Raw genomic sequence first — 22,665 nt, 5'->3', positions numbered from 1 at the left:
AGGCCTTTAGCTGTTCCTCCTGTACTAGACATTGTTGATGATGCTTTTTTGGAATCTAGTTTGGCCCCTGATTCTTTGCCTCCTGCTCCCAGAAAACCTGACATATTACCGGGGTTCCTGATTCACACAAGTTTCTTTTTAAAAATCCTATTGCAGATCCAGAGACTGTTTCACAGGGACCCAAGGGCATTAAGGCTTCTACTGCTAAAAAGCCTACCCCTTCTGATAGAGACTCCAGGGCGCTGGATAGATGGGGTAAGAAGGTTTACAATTCTGCAACCTTGGCCATTAGAGCTTTAAACTGCCAGTTTCATATGTTAAAGTATCAACAACATGTTATTGGATTGCTTAAACAGAAAATGATGATTCCTGACTGTGCGGAAAATAAAGAATTACAGGATTTAATACATTCTGCTGAACAGGTTGGAAAACGTACTTTGTAACTTGGATCTGATTCTTGAGGCCTCTTGCAGGGCTGTTGTTACTGGTTCTGTGCTCAGAAGGCATGCTTGGCTTACGAAGCAATCTTTACCTGATCATGTTAAAGCTACATTGTTGGATGCTCCCTTAAATCAGGACGGTCTGTTTGGCAACAAGGCTGAGGAATTTCTTAAAAAGATGGAAGATAAAGCTAAATCTATGCAAACTGTTAAAGACTTCTTACAAGTTCAGCCTCCTAGATTTAGTAGGTACTGGCCCTCTAAGAATTGGTCCTTTCCAGCCTCTTCTAGGTCTTCTCAAGCCAAACCCAGACATAGCAGAAACCCCAGGTTTCAGTCCCAGGAGACGCACAAGACTAAGCAGTGGGGGGTTTCCGCACCCAAATCAGGGAGTAGTAAGACTCCCCCCCCCCCCCCCCCAATGGAAAACAGTCTCAATGACTTGCTTTTAAAACTTCCAAGCACTTCCCAACTGAATGCTCCTTTAGGCGGAAAGATTGGTCTGCCGACCAAAAACTGGGAACTCATTATCCAGGACAAATGGGTTTTAAATATTGTGTTTCAAGGATACAGGTCTCACTTCCACACCTTACCAACACCAAGCAGGTGGCCAGATCTACTCCCAAATCAGTGGGCAGAGGGCCAAAATCAAGTACTCTCTCTCTTAAGCATGGGGGCTATTCATTTGGTACCAGAAGAGGAAAAGGACAAGGGTTCTATTCAAGACTTTCCCTGGTACCCAGAAAAGGCAATACATGGCGTCCTATCCTGGCCCTTTCTACTCTAAATACCTTTCTGGTGATTCCAAAATTCAAGATGCTGACTCTTCACCAGCTGCTTCCTATGCTAGGCAAAAAGGCATGGCTGGCAACACTAGACTTAAAAGAAGCATACCTGCACATCCCTATCAGGGAGTCTTGCAGAAAATACCTAAGCTTCAAAGCAGGACATATGCACTATCAGTTCTCTGCACTGCCCTGTGACTTATCTACTGCGCCCAGGGTATTCACAAAGTCCTAGCTCCAGTCATTGCATTCTGCAGACAAAGAAATATTCAAATATACCCATATCTGGACGATTGTCTAATTTAGGCAGAAAGCCAGGGCACGCTTTTGAATCATCTGGCCTTTATTCATAGGGTACTGACTTGTGTGGGGTGCACCATAAACGAAAAGAAATCACACATTGGTACCCTGTCAACAAATTATATTCCTGGGAGCAAGCTTGAATACAACTTCCCAGGTGGCTTTCCTCACGCCAGAGAAACGGATTCATTTCACAAACAAATGGCCACAAAACCCAGTTATCTGCAAGGAAAATACTGCAAGCCTTGGGGTTCATGGCCTCCTGCATTCTTCTAATTCCATATGCAAGGCTGCATATGAGGAAATTGCAATGGGATCTCAAAAGCCTATGGTATCAACATTCACAGGATCTAGAAGCAGTAATTTCTGTCATACCTTGCCTACGCCTAGAGTTCTTTTGGTGGGCAGAGGCCTGCCACCAAAACAGGGGACTACCATTCACACTACCCCCTGCCACCCAAACCTTAACAAGAGATGCATCAGACTATGCATGGGGGGCCCACCTGACAGTGAAGTGCATTCAGGGCAAATGGAACCCAAGTCAAATGCACCTGCATATCAATCAAAAAGAAATGTTAGCTGTACAGAATGTTCTGACAGCCTTCAAGGACCACTTTCTTCCAGGACAATTAATGATCAAGACTGACAACACCACTGTTATGTGGTACATAAACAAGCAGGGAGGTACACGTTACATGTTCTTGCTCCCTCTGCAGACTAGCCTTGGCGTTTTGGAACACAGCCTTGAGCTATCAAGTACATTTATAAGCTTAATTCTTGCCAGGAAAACTAAATACGCTGGCAGACGAACTAAGCAGAAACCTCATGGACCCACACGAGTGGAAACTGGAACCAAAGATTTTCAGCATGTTGACAAGCAAATGGGGGAGCCCAGATTTAGACCTGTTTGCCTCCCCCCAAAACTATCAGTTGGACAAATTCTGCACAGGGACACCCCACAAACAAGCTTGGAAAGTGAATGCTCTGTCCTTCAGCTTGAAAAAACTATCAGTTTATGCTTTTCCTCCTCTGCCTCTGCTCTCCAAAGTACTACTAAAGATCAAGCAAGACAAACCAAGGACGATTTTGATTGCACCAGACTGGCCACGCCAACACTGATACCCCCTCTTGTGCAGTGTGTCACTGGGGACCCCATGGCACCTGCCCCAGACTCCTACTCTATTGTCTCAGCAGGAGAACCAAATTCTGCATCCTCAACTTCAAACACTGTTTCTAGCAGCCTGGCTAATTACATAATTTCTCCTTTACCATCCCTCAGTAAACCAGTGATGGAGATCATTTTTGAGGCAAGGAAGCCTAGTACCAGAAAGTCTTAAGCTGAAAAATGGAAAAGGTATTGTGCCTGGAACTATTCTCAAGGGATGAGCACAACAGTGCCCAATTTACCTCAGATTTTACAATGCTTAACCGAAATGCTTCATAAGGGCCTGTCTTTCTCCTCCATCAAAATCCACGCCTCAGCCTTCTCAGCTCATTATAACACAGAACCACCCCTCTTCTCTCATCCACTGCTTAAACAGTTCCTCAGAGAGGCCAAAAATCTATGACCAACCAGGAGAGCTCCAACTCCAGCATGGGACCTCAACTTTGTATTGGAAAAGCTCACCCTTCCTCCTTTCGAGCCAGCTGCCACTGCGGACTTAAAATTCCTTTCTTGGAAAACAGCTTTCCTTTTAGCAATCACTTCAGCAAGAAGGGTATCTGAATTACAGGCCCTCATGGCAGTGGAGCCTTTCATCATCTTTCATGCGGACAGGGTATCCCTCAGGACCAATCCCTCCTTCATGCCCAAGGTGGTATCCAGTGTGGCCCTTAATCAGTCCATACATTTGCCAACTTTCTTTCCTAATCCACAGAACAAAGGGGAACAGATTCTGCACTCCTTAGACGTGCACAGACAACTTAGATTCTACTTCGACAGAACTAAACCTCAATGGAAGTCTGATCAACTGCTGGTGGCATTTGCTGCAGGGGCAGAGGGGAAGGCTATTTCAAAGCAAACCATTTCCTAATGGATAGGCCATTGCATTAATTTCTGCTACAAACACTATGGAAAACCTATCCCACAGGGGATCAGACCCCATTCTATCAGGGCTGCATCTACCTCTACAGCCTTTCTCAGAGGCGTTCCCACCGGGGACATCCTAGAAGCTGCTACCTGAAGTTCTGTACATACTTTCACCAAGCATTACCATCTGCCAATTTTCTCTAAATCCAGAGCTGGCTTTGCCACTGCAGTCTTGCAGGGCCTTTTAGCTGGTCCTTATTCTATTTAAATTCCTCCTTCCATTCTTAGCTTTGGGAATCTACCCAAAAGTGATGACTGCAACAGTGAAACACGAAGAACATAATACAGTTGTGTGCACTTACATAAATGTAGATGTTCGAGTGCATTCACTGTTGCAGTCCTGGTTACCCTCCCTCCAGCCCCCTTCTTTTTTTGGATATACCTCTACTTTCCTTTGCTATCTTCTAAAAGCTTTTTGGTGTATGTGCTTTTTTGTTGGAGGCATAAACTTGTATAGTTATAGATTTAATTGCTTCCCATTAAGGGGTCACCTGACATCTGGTGCAAGAAAAACTGATGTAATGGCGTCGACTGCATGTTTTATTCCCCTGACATCATTGAAGAAGGGACAGCAACCGACGCAGGGCTCAAGACTTTGTTAGTCAGCCAACTGCGGGCTACTGCAAGCAGATAACCCAAAAGTGATGACTGCAACAGTGAATACACTCTAACATTTACATTTATGGTATGTGTACACAACTGTACTGTCTTAAAAGCCCTGTTACTTTCTATATATTTTTTTGTTTTATTTAATGTTTTATAAGGTACCTGATGACCAAAAATTCCTGGTAAAACCTCCACTAGCAGACTCGCCTGTCATTGCTCTGGCTCCTGACAGACAGTCTAGACAGGTACCGTCTGCCTTTCTCCTGCCCACAGATAAGGACAGTAAAACCATGGATAGACTGGGTAAAAAGGTGTATACTTCGTCTACCCTGGCTTTCAGAGCCATTAATTACCAAACAGACATGGTCAAATACGCTCTGGATCTAGTGTCCCAGGCCTCAACCCTGCTATAGCCTCTACACCTGACTGTCCTACTAAGTCTGACGGCATCAAAACTGTCTCTAGCCACCCAAGTGTCCAGACACTCCATCAGGTGTAGTTATGATGCAGCAGAAGCCTTGGCCAGGTTTGCAGCTTCTGCATCTGCCCTTCACAGATATTCCTGGCTACGCTTACAACCTCTTCCAGAGGATTTCAAACCCAAAAGTATGGGTGCTCCACTGGACCGCAACCTACTTTTTGACAAAAATGCAGCTGAGCTCTTCAAAAACTTGCAAGAGAAAAGCAAAGAGCTGCAAGACATCAAACATTTGCTAGTGTCCCCTTTCCATAAGTACTACAGGAATTGCCCAGCAAAAACTTTTTTTGTCAGGAGGAGTCTTTCTTCTTCTTGTACTTTCTCCTCCATACCTAGAAGAGGATCCAGGAGACAGCCTTACTCCAGACCGACTAAAAATCAACACCACACACACACACACACACACAAAACAGCCCTTTCCAGACAGTGGGAGCCCCACTTCTGCATGACTGCCTTATCCGCCTTCCCCCTTCTGCCCACCTACCCCACTGCCTCCCCTTTTGAAAAACCATCACCTCAGACTAATGGGTCCTTTCCATCATTCAAAAGGGATACTTACTGTCTTGGAGGGAAAACCCAAGGCCAAAACCCTTCCCCTTCCCACCAAAAAAACAGCTCCACTTCTTCCCTCTAAGAGCTCCTCTCCCTATGAACTATAGAAACCGTCCCTTTGGCCAGGAAGGAAAAGGATTCTACTCTTGTTTATTCCTAGTCCCCAAAAAGGAGGGTCCTTGGAGTTTTCCTGTCCCAGAGACTTCCCATACTCTGGAACAGGCTACCCATCTATGTCAAGCAAAGTTTATTAGCACTCTTCAAGAAAAATCTTGATGAGTGGATGGGAAATAGAAAATACACCCCAGGGATCACTTCTGTGTCTCTGCTGGTCAGTGGCACAGGAAAATAACTTTCTTTGGTGGCGTAAGCCAGGGAATCTTGTTGTTGGCTAGGCTTGCGTAGGCCCTTGGGCCGATAGCCTAGTACCTGCCTATGAGCCCATACTAGACCTTAACTTCCTAAATCGGTTCCTAAACGTTCCATCCTTCAGGATGCGCTGTTGCAAACTCTCCTATCCCTGATAGCACCCCAAGCCTTTATGGTCACTCTAGACTTAAAGGAAGCTTATCTTCACATTCCTGTCACGCCTTCCCACTGGGAATTCCTGAGATTTACTGGCATTTCCTGACATTTTCTGTTTACAGCCTTGCCCTTTGGCTTATCTACGGCTCCCAAGAGTTTTCACGAAATGCCTAGCTCCTGCCATTGCATTTTGACAAACCAAGGGTATCCAAATATACCCTTATCTGGACGACATTCTCCTTCTAGCAGAATCAGAATCCATGCTCCAAAGTCACTTAAAATTCGCCATGACCCTTCTGTACAACTTGGGGTTCACCCTCAACCACCAGAAATCCTCTTCGCCCCCCAGTAGGACAAAGTTTTCCTGGGATGCAGGATCAGATCAGACTTGAGATCTTTCCTCCCACAGGACTCAAGTCACTTCCAAGGCCTTCTTTCTGTATCCCACCTTTCCTCAAGGCAATTCCTAGAAGTACTGGGACTCTTGGCAGTCAAAATTCCCATGCTCCCTTTAGCCAGGATGCACATGAGAACATTCCTGTGGTACTTAAAAATGTGCGGTTCCAAAACCAACACTCCCTAGACAAACTAATCCCCCTTTTGCCCTGCCTAAAGTCAGAATTGAGGTGGTGGATCCAACAAATCCTTTTGAACTAGGGCATTCTCCTACAAACCCCCCCCCCCCCCATGCAGTCCATGCACACAGATGCGTCAAACCTTGGGTAGGTGGGGGGCAACTTTAAAGGATTTCAGAGTACAAAAGACTTGGAACCCTGCCCTTCAAAAACAACATATCAGTTTCAAGGAGATGACTGCAGTCTTGCTGGCCTTACAGTCCTTTCTCCCCATACATCAACCAGGCCTTCTTCACATTCTTACAGACAACACCACGGTCATGTGGTACCTGAACAAACAAGGAGGGACAAAGGCCTATCTCTTATGCCGGATAACCCTCCAGATTTGGGAGCTAGCCGCCCAGTACAGTTTTTTCCTGCAGGCCTCTTACTTCCCCTCTCAGGAAAACAAACAAGCAGATTTGCTGAGCAGAACATCCTCTCATCTTCATGAATGGATGCTAAACAGGGAAACCTTTCTAGACATACTCCACCAGTGGGGCACACCTCAAGTGGATCTGTTTGCCTCCCCCCAGAACAGACAACTAAGCAGATTCTGCAGCAGGATCCCCCTTCGTCAGCCTGGAGAGTGAATGCCTTCAGCTTCCATTGGAATGGGATGTTCCTTTGTGTTCCTCTCCTTCCCACTTATACCAAAGGTTCTTCTGAAAATCAAGAAGGGCCAACTGCAAATCTTGCTGGTGACCCCTCCTGGCCAAGGCAACACTGGTTCCCCCTTCTTCACTCTTTAGCCAAGGGCAGTCACCACAAGTTAACCCACAAGGTGGACCTACTCTCTCAAAAGGGATCTCTTATTCACCCTCCGCTACAAATGCTAAATCTAACACTTTGGGTGATCACCTTCTAATCCCTTACAGACAACTCTACTATGAGGACGTACTTTCAATACTGAGGGAGGCCAGGAAACCAACTACTAGAAAGACATACCTATCTAAATGGGAAAGATTTTCTAAATTGTGTCTTCTTAAGGACAGGGACCCACTGCAGACCAACCCCTCCCTAGTCCTTAGCTATGTTTATGATCTCATTAAGGCTGGACTAACTTACTCCTCTGTGAAAGTCCGCCTTTCATCCTGCTTACCTTTATAGCCACCCTGCTTTTCAGACTGGATGTTAAACTTTTCCTGAGAGGGGTCCTACATATTAGACCACCAAGAAAACCCATCCCTCCTCCCTGGGACCTCAACTTTGTGTTAGAAAAACTCAACTTACCTCCTTTTGAGCTGGCTAGTTCAGCCGCCTTACAAATTTGCACTTGGAAAACCATTCTTTTAGTGGCCATTTCGTCCGCTAGAAGAGTGTCAGAACTACAGGCCCTCATGGCTGCCCTCTTTACACCACATTCCACAATGACAGAGTTACCTTAAGCACAAATCCTTTGTTCATGCCCAAAGTAGTAAATGAATTATCTTTAAACCAGACCATCCACTTACCTACCTTTTCCCCAACTCCAACCAACAACACAGAGAGGATCCTTCGTTCCCTGAACGTACACAGTTAACTTTCTACTTAGACAAGACTAAGTCCTTCAGAACGTCTGACTAAATCTTTATCTCTTTTCACCCCAGGGCTCTGGGCAAGGCAGTCTCCAAACCAACCATTTCCTGTTGGATCAGGAAATCAATTCTGTTTTGGTACTCGGACCATGGCAAAGTCTTGCCTCATGGTGTAAGAGCTCACTCAGAAAAGTTATTTTACTACATATGTTCTTTGAATACTCAAAGAATAGCTAGTCATCTACCTACATTGTTTCTGTTTAAAATCTAATATTGGTTTTAATGTTCTGTTATTTAAACCTTAAAACCAATATTAGATTTTAGACAGAAACAATATAGGTATATGACTAGCTATTCTTTGAGTATTAAAAGAATATATGTAGTAAAATAACTTTTTTCATTGTCATTTTTTTTACTGTTGTTTTTATAATTCAGTAAGAGCTCACTCAACCAGGGGCATGGCTATCTCCAAGGCCTTTCTCAAAGGCCTAGACACAGCTTCCATCCTGGAAGCAGCTACCTGGTCTACGGTTCACACTTTCACCAAATACTACAAATTAGACAGTCTCTCCAGGGCCAGAGCAGGCTTTGCTAGAGCAGTCCTGCACGGATTCCTGGAATCCTCTACCTCTGCCTCCTCCATTCACTCTTCCTAAGCTGTGGTACTCGCCCACACCATGAATACTGCAGCATTGGAGTAGAAGGACATAGAATAGTTGTGTAAAATCTTACCCTAACCATAGATGTCCTTCTCTTCATGTTGCAATATTCATTCCCAGCCTCTATATCCCCTATTCTCTTATTGCAGGGTCTTTCCTCTGACCACTGCTTCCACTCTCAGAAGGCTTATCTGTTTAGCCTTACAGTGGCATTTGTTCCTTTTGTTGGTAGCTTGTTCTGTCAGGCTACTACTCTGGGCTTCAGGTTCAGGTTCTGAGGTCTGTGCATGCCAGCATCACATTTAAGGTCCCTGGTTTATGGCCCTACGTGTGATGGTCCCATGCACCTACAGCAGCCAAGCTTAAGCTTTTGTATAGGAGCCGATGTCAGATCGCCTGAGGTGTTAAATCCCGCACCATGAATATTGTAACATGGAAGAGGAGGACATCTATGGTTATGGTAAGATTTTACACAACTATTCTTTCCCATTCATCCCCTTTGCAGAATTTTTACATTTTTCTGTTGCTTCCTCATTTTTTTCAGTTTTGTGCTTTGCTCTTTGGTCTTTTTATGGAGCAGAGGGTATATGCAAAATGTTTAGCTCCTGGGATTGATTTGTGCAGACTCCAGGGGATTCAGGTCTTCCCATATCTGGGCAACTTTTTACTACAAGTACTCCTCCCTGAGACTTTGATTCAGAATCTCCTGTTTACTACTACTCTTCGGCAAAGGTTGGGATTCATGATGAATTTCAAAAATTCCATGTTCACCCCTTCACAGGACCACGTCTTCATGGGGTGTAGGATCCAGACAGAGCTCATGTTGGCCTCTCCTTATTTTATTTTACATTTGTTAACTGGGAAATTCCGACTGGACCAGGTCCATTTTCAGCGGAGGTCCGGGGAGAAAAGCTCCGGTATCTAGTTGTACAAAAACATAGCAAGTATAATGTACAAATGAGATGTAGTAAACAGGTTACAACATATATGATGAACCTAGTAATATAACAAGAAATAACTAAAAACAGTCCAAATAAATGAAGGTATAGAAAATAAGTAAAATGACAATGTCAGGTATACTTTGGTAAGAGAAGAAAAATATATTAAGTAAATTCTACAGTTAAAAGTTCAACTTTTCAAATGAACAACCATGCAGGTGATCAAAAAATTCTCTCTCTAGTGAGTTACTTCCAAGACCTTCTCCCACTGCAGTCTTTGACAACTAGGGAGTTTCTCAAGCTTCTAGGCTTCATGGATTATACTATTCCCATGCTACCTCTTGCCAAACTCCACATGAGAAAGTTTCAATGGTACCTGAAATTAGTTTGGATACAGCATGCTCACCCACTGAAGTTTATTGTCCCTCTACTTCCTATCCTAAAGAGGGAGCTGCTTTGGTGGATTTAGCAGATTACCCAGAATTCTGGCATGCCTTTATATCCTCCCCTTCCAACTCAAGATTTGTTCAAAGACTCCTCACACATGGGTTGGAGGGAAGCCTTTCTGTCCATGAAGATACAAGCCCTGTAGTCTCCTTCACTAAAGAAGGAACACACAAACATAAAAGATATGAGGGCTGCTCTTCTGGTTCTTCAGGCTTTTCATACTCTTCTTCATCCAGAACCTCTAAAATTGTTTACAGACAACACCATAGTTCTATGGTATGTGAACAAAGGGGGGAAGGGGACGAAATTGTTCCTTCTGTGCAGGCTAGCTCTTCTGACATGGGATTTGGCAACTCCATGCCAAGTCACACTGCAGGCAGCATACATCTTTTCTAACCAAAATGTTGTGGTAGACACACTGTGAACAGGTCCATGACTCAGTCCCACGATTGGATGCTTCACAGGGATATGTTTCTGGACATTCTCAGCCAGTGGAGTGCACCTCAATTAGATCTTTTTGCCTCCCCTTTGAACAAACAACTTCCAAAGTTTTGTGCCAGAGTTCCAGGTCTTCTGTATGGCAGGTGGATGCCCTATCAATCTCTTGGAAAGGGGATGTTTCACTATGCAACCCACCTCTCTTCCATCTTATTCAGAAAGTTCTGCTGAAGATTCAACAAGGCAAACCAGAAATCTTGCTGGTTAATCCCGTTCGGCCAAGACAATATTGGTTCCCTCTTCTGCATTTCGCCAAGGGCAATCATCACAAGTTTCCTCACAGGGTGGATCTTCTCACACAAGACAAGGGATCACTCGTTCACCTCAGTTGTCAGCTCTGCAACTCACACTGTGGGTGATAAACGTCTGATTCTTTTTAGACATCTTTTCTCTGAGGACGTGCTTAGGGTGCTGTAAGAGGCAAAGAAACCCTATACTAGGAAATGCTACTTGTCCAAATGGAAGAGATTTCCATCTGGTGACTTTCTCATAACCTAGACCCACTAAATGTGGACATCCTTTGGTTTTAAGTTACCTGTGTGAACTTTTGAAAGCTGGGTTCATAGGTTCATAGGTAGGTACTAGGCTATCGGCCCAAGGGCCTACGTAAGCCTAGCCAGCAAGGTTCCATAGCTTACACCACCCAAGAAAGTTATTTTCCTGTGCCACTGTCCAGCAGAAATGATCCCCGGGGTGTATTTCCTATTTCCTATCCACTCATCAAGATTTTTCTTGAGTGCTAATGAAGAATTTTGCTTGACATAGATGGGTAGCTTGTTCCAGAGTATAGGAAGTCTCTGGGACAGGAATCTATCCCTCCAGCGTGTCCTGTTTATTGTGGTGACAAGGTTTAGGTCCCTAGAGCGTGTAGCTCGGAGGGATTGGAATTTCTTTAGGTGTAGCATGTCCGACGGCTCTGGGTTTGACATAGCTTTATATGTTGGGCAGAGATCACCTCGGAGTAGGCGATATGCTACGGAGTAAAGCAGGAGTTTTTTGAGGTGGTCAGTGTAGGGCATTTGTTTGAGGCCGGTAATCCTCTTTGTGAGGTACTTCTGTGGCCTTTCCAGCTGCTGCAGATGTCTTGTGAGGTACATTGCAAAAGGAGCATTGTACTCTATAATAGGTTTAATGAGTGACGAGTAGAGGGGAACAATGACCATTTTTTTCCTGGATGAGAACCCTTTTTTGATGGTGTGCCACATAGAAAGACTTCCTGACTACTGTGGCGATGTGACTATCAAAGGAGAGACTACTGTCCACCTGGGTCCCAAGGTCTCTTATCACGCATTCGGTGTTACGTAGATTGCTGCCTATGTGGTAGTTCATGGGTACAGAGCTTTTACCAAAGGGGTTGACACTGCACTTTCTGGCATTGAGCTTGAGGCCATGGCCACACCAGACATCTGTGTCAGTGAGGCCCTTCTGTAGGATGTCCACATCATTTGGGGACTTGACTATGGCTCCTAGTTTGCAGTCATCTGCAAACTTTTGAGCCAGAGGCCTTCTGTGTTAGCCTGTACTTCAGAGAAGTAGGTACCAAACAGCAGAGGTCCCAGGACGGAACCCTGTGGTACTCCACTTGTCCACTGCTTTGAGGTCAGATTTGGAGTCTGCAACTTTTACAGTGTGGGTTCTGTCAGTGAGCCAGTTGGCAACTCATCTTGTGACATAGGGATTTATACCTAGTTTAGTGAGTTTAGCTATAATTCCAGAATGGGGGATGGTGTCGAAAGCCTTGGCGAGGTCACGATAGGCTGTGTGAACCACCTTACCCTCATCCACGGCTTTGGTGACTGCCTCAAAGAAGTCGATCAGGTTCAGGAGGCATGATCTGCCTGTCACAAACCCGAACTGGGTGGGATCCAGAGTTTGGAGGTTACCAATGTCTTTGTTTATAAGATCCATGATGATGCGTTCCATGGCCTTGCAGACCAGTCTCGTCAGGCTAATATGTCGATAGTTCCCGGGATCAGTGGTGGCTCCCCCTTTGTGGAGTGGGATAACTGTTGCTGTGTGCCAGTCAGTGGGCACAAAGCCTGATGTGAGGCTATTATTGAACATGGTGCTTAAATGGGGAGCCAGTTCGTTCTGAAGTTCGTGTAAAACGCTGCCTGGGATGTTGTCCGGTTCCATGGATGCTGTGTTTTTGGCTTTAAAGAGTGCAACTTTTACCTGCGTAGTTGTGATTGCAGGGACTCTGCATTCTTCCTGTATAGATATGGGCCCTTTAGGAGGTGAGAGGGGGGTAAAGTTAGCACTGAACAGATCTGCCAGGATGTTGGCAATATCAGTTGGTTCTGTAATTTTCGTGCCTTTGTGCTGCAACTCAGAGCAGATCTGGGTGTTGCCGTCTAGATTCTTGACATAGCTATAGAACGCTTTGTGGTTGTCCTTGGATTCAGTGTCAATTTTGTTTTCGTAGCTAGCTTTGGAGGATCTTATAAGGGATCTCAGCTTCTTACTGAGGCTGACCCAGGGAGCTCCTCCACTTATGGGATTTTACTCTTTTGCAACAGTTTCTTCCTTCTGTTGTACAGTTTGTTTATGGCAGGGGACCACCAGACTGTCTACCTTTTTTTGGAGAATAGCATCTTAGTTCTGTTTAGGATAGCACGATTCATGCACTCATCTAAGTGCTTATAGAGTGCATTTTTGTAGGATTCAGCAGTCGTAACTGTATTGTCCATCTGCATGGGTATCATGAAGTTCACCACTTCTGTCTTAAGCATGAAGTTGGCTTTGGAGAAATTTTTTACTGTGGTTTCTTTAATGGGGGGTGGGGGCAGGATGTGAATATCAAGGGTGATAGGCTTATGGTCGGATCGGACCAACGAGGAGTTGGCCAAGTGTGGAACACCGGTCACTCATGTTGGTAATGACTAGGTCTAGGATATTGTTGCCCCTGGTGGGGGTGTGAATAAGTTGATCTAGGGCATTGGAGTTTATGAATTCCAGAAAGCGTTGAGCTAAGGAGTTGGTACACGAGTAGTTTTCCCAGTTAATGGTGGGGTAGTTAAGTCGCCCATTATTAGGGTGTTTGGTTGAACCCTAATATTTTCTCTGAAAGCTCACCTTTCAGCGTGTCTGCCCTTGTCTCCCCCTTTGGTTTCCAGATTGGTGGTTAAACTGTTCCTTAAAGGCATCCTTCACATTTGACTTCCCAGGAAACCTGTTCCACCTCCCTGGGATCTTAATTTTGTTTTGGAAATACTCACTGTGGCTCCTTTTGAGCCTGCAGCAACAGCTACCCCGCAATATTGTACTTTGAAAACTGTGCTTCTACTTGCTATTACTTCAGCCAGAAGGGTGTCTGAACTGCAAGCCTTGATGGCATTTCCACCTTTCCTGAATTACCATAAGGACACTGTTTCTTTGCATACCAATCCTTCTTTTATACCCAAGGTGAATCAGTTGTCGCTTAATCACTCCATTAACTTGCCCACTTTTTTCTCTCTCCACAGTCTTCCAGTGAGAGGAATCCTACACACTTTGGATGTGCATAGACGACTCAGATTTTATTTGGATAAAACTAAAGCTGTCAGGAAATCTGATCTGAATTTTGTGTCTCTTCATCTTGGGGCTCTGGGAAGACCTGCTTCCAAGCAGACTATTTCTACTTGGATTTCTAAAGCAATTTCCTTTTATGTTTTTCATGGTAAGAGTGTTACTTTTCCTGTTAAGGCTGACTGTGTAGTAGGGCTGTAACTTCCTCTCCTGCTTTTTTCTAAGGTTTGGATACCTCCTACGTTTTAGAAGCAACCACTTGGACTTCTGTGCATACCTTTACTATTACAAGTTGGATAGTATTTCCAGGTCCAGAGCAAGTTTTGCTAGACCCATTCTCCATGGCTTTGTAGAGACCACCTCTGTTCCTTCCTTCTCCCTGTTTCCTTCATGGGCGATGGTACTCTTCCCTCATGTAATGAATACTAAAACATAGGAATAGAAGGACATAGAATAGTTGTGTAAAATCTTACCCTAAGCATAAATGTCCTTCTCTTCTATGTTGCAGTATTCTATCCCTTCCACCTTCCCTCTAGTTCTTGTTCTTTCTTTGGATGTGTGTTTTCCTTTTTTGTACCTTAGGTTGATCATCTTCCTGGGGCATTCTGTTCTGAGGGTGGTATGTGCGGATGTCACCTTTATGGCCAGTGCTTGCCTTGAGCCTACCTGCAACATCCCATGTACCTAGCAGTGGTAAAAGGCTTTTGTATATTGGCCGGATGTCTGGATCGTTTTGACAGGGAATCCCTCATGTAATGAATACTGCAACATGGAAGGGAAGGACATCTATGGTTATGGTAAGATTTTCACAACTATTCTTTCTCGTGAGTATTAACGCGAACAAATGGATCATTTGTGTAAGCCTATGGATCATTTGTGTAAGCCTATACATTTAAGTTGCTTTTTCCAGATGTCCTTCAAGGATGCATCTGCAGTCCTTACAAATGGGTAGTCCTGTCGTCAGGCAGCCCTTCGGTCGGCCGGATTCCAAAGTCTGGGTCTGGCTTCGGCTGGTGTCGCACTTCACCCGACGTCATAGCTGCAGTTTTTCGGGTATAAAGGCATCAGCCGACGCCATCTTCCTCAGTCTTTCTTGCCGCGTGGCGCCCGAAGCAGAAGCTGTTCGCAAGTGCCGGTCGGTCAGAACCAGAGATTTCATACCGAATACTACTTCGAAGACTTCTAAAAAGCTAAGTACCCCGTTGGGGACTCTTTCTTGCCTCAGCCGATGTCAGAAAAAGTGAATAACTATTTAACTTGTGGGAAACAAATACCTCATAAAGATTTCCACTCTTACTGCTTACCTTGTTTAGGCCCAGACCACGACGTAGCAGCTTGTCTAGCCTGTGCTTCTTTTAACCGACGGACGCTTAGACGTCGGTCAGAATTTGCAGAACAGTTTTTCGGCTCTGAATTTGCTTATATTATGCCGTCGGACCCTCCGACTTCACAAATTACCAAAAAACGCAGGGAAAAGGACCGACACTCGCGGTCCGCGGTTTCGGCCGAAACCGCAGTTAAGCCAACCACGAGTGTCTCGGTTTCGGCTGAAACCGAGCAAGCGGTTCTTCCCCCGGCCGAAAACTTGCCTTCTACCGAGGCCTCTTCTAGCCTGGTGGAATCGGCTACTGAAATCCAACCTTCTGTTGCGGTTTCTCAGGAATTATCAGACACTATTCCCTTGGATATTTCAACCCCTGCACGTGGAGCTGCTAGGCCTCCTGCAGCCATGTCTATTAAGGCCTTTGCCAGGGCTAAAGCAGCTAAAGCTTCAAAAACGGTGCCTGTTAAACCCCCCTCTCACAGGCCCAGCTCCAGTTCCCATATGCTTTCTTTGGCTGAGGATCTCATTTCTTTAATTCGTGGCTCGCAGTCTCATCCAGACAGGGCCTCTCATCCACCTCCAGAGAAGAGGCCTAGAGCAGAGCCCCCTGAACCAGTATCCACAGATGACTCCTCTGATGACTCAGAACATACAGACCCTCCTGAGGCTCCTTATTCCCCTTACGAAGACTCTGATGCTGAAGAGTCCATTCCTTCAGTCTCTCCACCTGAGGAATTTTCCTTTGGGGAAACCTTGCATGCTATGAGGGAACAATTTCCTCGGCAGGGGCAGGATTTCTCAGACTCCAGAAAAAGGCTTAGAACCTTTCTACATTTGCCACAGCATAGGCCTTTAGCTATACCTCCAGTTCTTTCTGTTGTAGATGATGCATTTAATGATGCTGGAACTGCTCCTGATTCATTACCTCCGGCCCCTGCTAAGCCCGATAGGTTCTACAGGGTCCCGGACACTCATCACCATTTATACAAGGCTCCTTTTGCAGATCCAGAGACTATCTCCCAGGGTCCTAAAGCTGTAGCAACTACATCTGCTAAAAAACCCCTCCCCTCTGAAAGGGAATCCAGATCCTTAGAGATGGGGTAAAAGTTTACACTTCTGCTACTTTGTCAGCTAGAGCTTTGAACTGCCAATTCCATATGATTCAATATCAAGAGTTTATGCTTGACCAGTTAACTAAAAAGCTGTCCTCTGAAGAATCCCTAGATAAAAAATATGTTCAGGAAATGGTACATAACATTCAGCAGGTTAGTAACCATTCTTTAAAATGTGGCTATGATGCACTGGAGGCTTCCTTTAGATCAGCCATGACTGGCACAGTTATCCGGAGACATGCATGGTTGAAAGAACAGGCATTACCAGACCATGTCAAATCTAAGCTTTTGGATGCACCCATGGACAAGGTCAATTTATTTGGTTCCCCTGCACAGCAGGTACTAAAGAAGATGGAAGACAAGGCGAAATCTGTACAAACAGTGAAAGATTTCTTACAGGTTCAACCTCCAAGGTTTAGCAGGAACTGGCCCTCCAAAAATTGGTCCTTTCCAGACTCCTTTAGGACACAGAGAGGCAGGAATAGGCGTTCGAGGCAGAAACCAATCCAGGGGTGCCTACAGGGGACACCAGTGGCAAGGTAACAACCAGCGAGGCACGGACGCAGCCACCACCACTACAACAACACAATCACAGTGACTTGGATGTGGCACCGCCTACCAGGGAACAATTGGAAGTACCCTTAGGCGGAAAGCTAACTTTATTTTCAAAGAACTGGCATTGCATCACAAGGGAAAAATGGATTTTGCAAACTATAGACCAAGGTTACAGGTTCCATTTCCATACTCTTCCAGGAAAGAGAGGAATGCCAAACCTACCACCTACTCAAAGAGGAGAAGCTCTAAAGCAAATATCTCAATTATTAAGAATGAGAGCTGTGGAAAAGGTACCATCTATGGAGCAAGGAAAAGGATTTTACTCCAGACTCTTCCTGGTACCAAGAAAAGGGAACAAATGGAGGCCTATTCTTGACCTGTCCGCTTTAAACACATTCCTCATTGTTCCAAAATTCAAAATGCTGACCCTACAGCAGCTTCTTCCCATGCTGGGCAAGGAGTCTTGGCTGGTGACTCTAGATCTCAAGGAGGCATACCTGCACGTCCCCATACGACCAATTTGCAGAAGATACCTCAGATTTCTTGCAGGATCAGAGCATTATCAATTCTCAGCATTGCCCTTTGGCTTATCTACTGCGCCCAGAGTGTTCACGAAATGCCTGGCATCAGTAATTGCTCATTGCAGACTTCAGGGGATCCAAATTTATCCCTACCTGGACGACTGCCTGATTCAAGCGGACAACAAAAGCAAACTAACAGAAGACTTACAAAGAGTCATTTACCTACTGCAAGCCCCGGGATATACAGTCAATATAAAAAAGTCAAGGCTGACTCCATCCCAAAGAATAACTTTTCTGGGTGCAGAGCTGGACACATCAAAACAAATGGCATTCCTAACTGCAGGAAAGCAAGAGCAACTACCTCTCTACTTCTTGGCATTAACAAAGCAGAACCATCTAACTGCAAGAAAAGTACTGCAAGCCCTAGGCTTCATGGCATCCTGCATAATTCTGGTCCCTCATGCCAGACTGCATATGAAAAAGCTACAGTGGTACCTAAAGAATTTGTGGTCCCAACACAAGCACAGCCTAGAAGCCAAAATTCCAATAATCCCATGCCTGAAACAAGAGTTCCTATGGTGGGCTCAGGCCTGTCAATCAAACAAAGGATTGCCCTTCTGCAACAGTCAACCAAGCCAAACCATCACGACAGATGCCTCAGACCTCGGTTGGGGGGCACACATGCTGGACAAGTGCATACAAGGCTTATGGACTCAAGACCAGCTGCGCCTGCACATAAATCTGAAGGAAATGCTGGCAGTAAAATTGGCAATCCAGTTATTCAGACCATTTCTCCAAGAGGGTCAGTTGATAAGGACAGACAACACCACAGTTATGTGGTACATCAACAAACAGGGAGGCACACATTCATATCCTCTATGCCGGCTGGCACTGGACCTATGGGATGTGTCTCTGAGCTACAACATTCAGTTACAAGCAATTTTTGTACCGGGAAAAGAAAACATTCTGGCAGACATTTTAAGCAGAACTACCACAGATGCCCACGAATGGATGCTGCATCCGGACATCTTCAAAGCCATCACAAGAGAATGGGGATTACCACAAATAGACTTATTTGCATCCCCACTCAATCAACAGCTAAGGAAATTCTGCACAAGGACGTACCACCCACTTGCTTGGAAGGTGGACTCCCTATCTTTCAGTTGGAAAAACCTGACAGCTTATGCATTCCCACCACTTCCTTGGATGCACAAGGTGCTTTTGAAGATCAAAGAGGAACGTCCAAGGATCATTCTGATAGCTCCAGACTGGCCAAGACAACATTGGTACCCATTGCTGAGGAGCATGTCTCGGGAACAAATATGGACACTGCCCCTGATCCCATTGCTGTTAACACAGAACAACTACAACATCCTGCATCCAAACCTGAAAACTCTGCAGCTAACTGCCTGGAACATTACATAAGGACAATTAACCCAGATTTATCCCAAAGGGTTAAAGACATAATCCTTGAGGCTCGTATACCTTCAACAAGAAAGAATTATGCAGCAAAATGGAAAAGATATCTCATTTGGAGTACTGCAAAAGGAGAAGATGTGGCGCTAGTAAACATAGCCAACATCCTGGAGTACTTGGCAGAGCTCTTCCATGCAGGCCTGTCCTATTCTTCCATCAAGATACATGCATCAGCTATTTCAGCAGAATACAGCTTGGATCCTCCTGTCTTCTCTCATCCTCTGCTCAGACAGTTTCTGAGAGGAATTAAAATGTAAAACCTCCCAGGAAACCACCATTGCCAGCATGGGACTTGAACTTTGTGTTAGAAAAATTGACACTTCCCCCTTTCGAACCAGCAGCAACAGCAGAATTACAATACTTATCCTGGAAAACTGCTTTCCTACTGGCAATCACCTCAGCAAGAAGGGTCTCTGAACTACAGGCATTAATGGCAGTGCAACCCTTCCTGATCTTCCATCAAGATAGAGTGTCCATGAGAACAAATCCCACATTTATGCCTAAGGTGGTATCGAGAGTGTCTTTAAATCAGGCTATCCACCTACCTACATTCTTCCCCAACCCACAGAACAGGGGAGAAAGACTCCTGCATACCTTGGATGTACATAGGCAATTACGCTACTACCTGGACAGGACCAAGTCCAATAGAAAAACTGACCAGCTTCTGGTAGCATATGCAACAGGAAAGGAAGGAAAATCTATTTCAAAACAGACAATCTCCAAATGGATAGGAAATTGCATTAGATTTTGTTAGTCCTACCATGGAAAGAAAACTCCAGAGAATATCAGGCCTCACTCCACAAGGGCTACAGCCACTACCACAGCTTTCTTACGAGGAGTGGCTACCAAGGACATTATAGAGGCTGCTACTTGGACCTCCGTGCATACATTTGCCAAGCATTACCATTTACCTTTATACTCTAGATCCGGAGCAGGTTTTGCCACTGCTGTTTTGCAAGGGATCCTAACTACACCATAATCTCTACTTTTTTCCTCCTCCCCTAGTTTAGCTATGGTATTCTACCCATTTGTAAGGACTGCAGATGCATCCTTGAAGGACATAGTACAGTTGTGTACCTACCATAAATGTAGATGTCCGAGAGGAATGCATCTGCAGTCAGGATTACCCACCCACCTTCCCCTCTGTGGTACTCCTAGGGTATTTGCCATCCTTCAGCTAGCTTGGGGATCTATTATGGTGTATTTGTTTGTATATATGTACATACATGCTTATTTTATGTGTTTGCTCTCTACTATTTGGAAACATTGGCATTTATCCAAATTTAGCCATCCAAGAGGGCACCTGGCATCTGGGGCAAGAAACACTGAGGAAGATGGCGTCGGCTGATGCCTTTATACCCGAAAAACTGCAGCTATGACGTCGGGTGAAGTGCGACACCAGCCGAAGCCAGACCCAGACTTTGGAATCCGGCCGACCGAAGGGCTGCCTGACGACAGGACTACCCATTTGTAAGGACTGCAGATGCATTCCTCTCGGACATCTACATTTATGGTAGGTACAAAACTGTACTTTTCTTTTTTGGTAGGCATCAAGACTGTTTTGTAATTCATTCAAGTATCCATGTATTCAAGTTTTAGAAATATTTCCAGTTTTAATTGCTATTTTTGCTTCTCATGTGGGAGACCTGTTTTTGGGCTGCTTGCTAGACTGGTGCCATATCAGGAATTGACCTGAAATTCTTGTCATGAAAAAGTTTTTTTCTGGTTGCCATCATATCAGATAAAAGAGGCTCTGTATTCCAGTCTTTAATGTGCAAGGAACCCAACCTTAATTATAACCACAAAGTATTACAAAAGTTAGATTAAATCAAGTTATCCAATTGCCAGTGTTCTCCATTATCTTAGAACAGTGGTAGAAAATTTTAGTCTGTGGATGTCCTCAAGTGACTGATGTATTATCTGGATAAGACAAAATATATTGGAACGGCTCTGTGTCATTTGCTGAGAACAAGAAAGTGTTGCCTGTTTCTAAATTGGAAGAACTTTGCATTTACTTCTAGCTTAAATTACTTTGAAAGCAATGGCTGGAAGGAATCTGGTTTCTTTCTACCAGGACCGCAGCTACCACCACTGCCTTTATGGTTACTGCTTAATTTGTCCTGATGACTACTTGGCTGTCAGTCTGGATCTTCTCAAAACAGTACAGATTGGACCTGACCTTAGGGCTAGGGTTGGTTTTTCCTCTGTTATCCTAAAGACATACCAGTCACCTCACCTGTAGTGATAGCCAGCTGAAGTGATCTTCCCTGAAGTAATGACTGTAACAGTGAGCCACTTGATGACTTTAATAGTCATGTATGCAAATTACCATAATTTTAAATGTTCAAGTGTTACTCTTGCTTTCTAGTTTCCCTTCCATTGCCTCTGTTCTTGGAATTTCGTGGGACAGGGTTGGGTGTGCATCCCCTTCACCCTGTACTACCTAGTGTTGTCCAGTCCGGTCTTGTTCCCATGTCCCTTTTTTGTTTAGGATCAACAGGACAGTAACACCAGGTCCATTAGCAAATTACTTTGATCGTACTTGAGACAGGAGTATGCATTTCCAACCTTTCAACCAGTGGGGCAAGAAAGAACCAAAGACCACCTGTTATGTGCTAGCCACTCTACCAGGTACATAGACACCCAGTGTAAAAGCGGATGTCAACCCAGATGTGTGGAAAGGATTCTCAGCTGTGAAAGTCTGGCTGAACATTGACTTCAGCCTGTGGTAGGGTTCCCTGAAATACTGATTGTAGCGGTGACCTCATTCAAGCATCTTTAGTTATGGTAAGTTGACTACCCAGCTATGCTGCTTAGTCTTCCATTAGTATGCTCTGTAGAGAGACTGCAGTTAAAGAAGCTTAAACTCAAAAAAGCCCAGTGGTTAGATCTGTCTGGTATTTGCAAGGAAGTCCTTTTACTGTACCCATAGTTTTGTAATGTTTTGTGCAGGGAGCAACATGAGGTAATGTCTGTGTTAGAGACACCTGGAGGGCTTAGCAGCTTTTAGAGGAATCTGTTAACAGAGGGAAAACCACATTCTAGCTGAGCAGTCTGAAGAGTGTTGCAGGTAGCCACTGTAGCCTCAGGAATATTTATTTAAAATGTTGGCAGCAGGCAGAGTTTTGAGCAGCTCCACTGTGAGTTACAAATGAAATGTTCCTGTTGCTGTCCAAAGCAAATGTCCTAGCACACAGCTTCACTTCATATAGCTGCCTGCAGTCATCTGTCTGTAATAGCTGTGAAAGCAGTAGCTGATTTTTTAAAACCTTTTCCTTGATTTCAGTAATAACTGTTTGTTTCCACTTTTATTTTCATTACCATTCATTCAGTGAGTTGCTGAAAGTTTAGTCGGGAGGGTTTTTTCAGTGTTTAGTAGTTGACCTTAACTGCTTATTTCCAGTTCCTGCTTCTAACACTGCTCTTTGGCCAAGGCAAATATGTTTCTTTTTCCTCTCCTTTTGCAGAATTCATGTTGTGTGTATTTGTTGATGTAAATTTGTTTACCAGGGTAGAACATTGGACAAAGTGACCAATTGCAGGCTTTGCTCAGGTAACATCATAACGTAACAAAACAATGCACAGGATACAGATGACAGCACAGAAAATTTGGCATATACATCAAATATCTGATATAGAGTGACATGTACAGATACATAAATGAAATAGAAAAGGGAGACTAGAGTTAAAGTGGAGGAGTAGCTGCTGTCATGGGAAGTAGT

The 22,665-nt window shown here is 44.6% G+C and overlaps 1 protein-coding gene across 1 annotated transcript in view; it reads left to right on the top strand.

Annotated features, from left to right (window-relative positions):
• TCERG1 (transcription elongation regulator 1) overlaps positions 1-22,665 on the top strand; it is a 2,274,660-nt gene that overhangs the window by 1,336,608 nt on the left and 915,387 nt on the right. The gene's annotated exons all lie outside the window — the stretch shown is intronic.

This window comes from Protopterus annectens, chromosome 4.part0, assembly GCF_019279795.1.
Source record: "Protopterus annectens isolate FY-2018-M chromosome 4.part0, PAN1.0, whole genome shotgun sequence".
Taxonomy (NCBI): domain Eukaryota; kingdom Metazoa; phylum Chordata; order Ceratodontiformes; family Protopteridae; genus Protopterus; species Protopterus annectens.
Note: the sequence above shows the minus strand (reverse complement) of the source record. Positions and strands in the feature narration are given on the sequence as shown.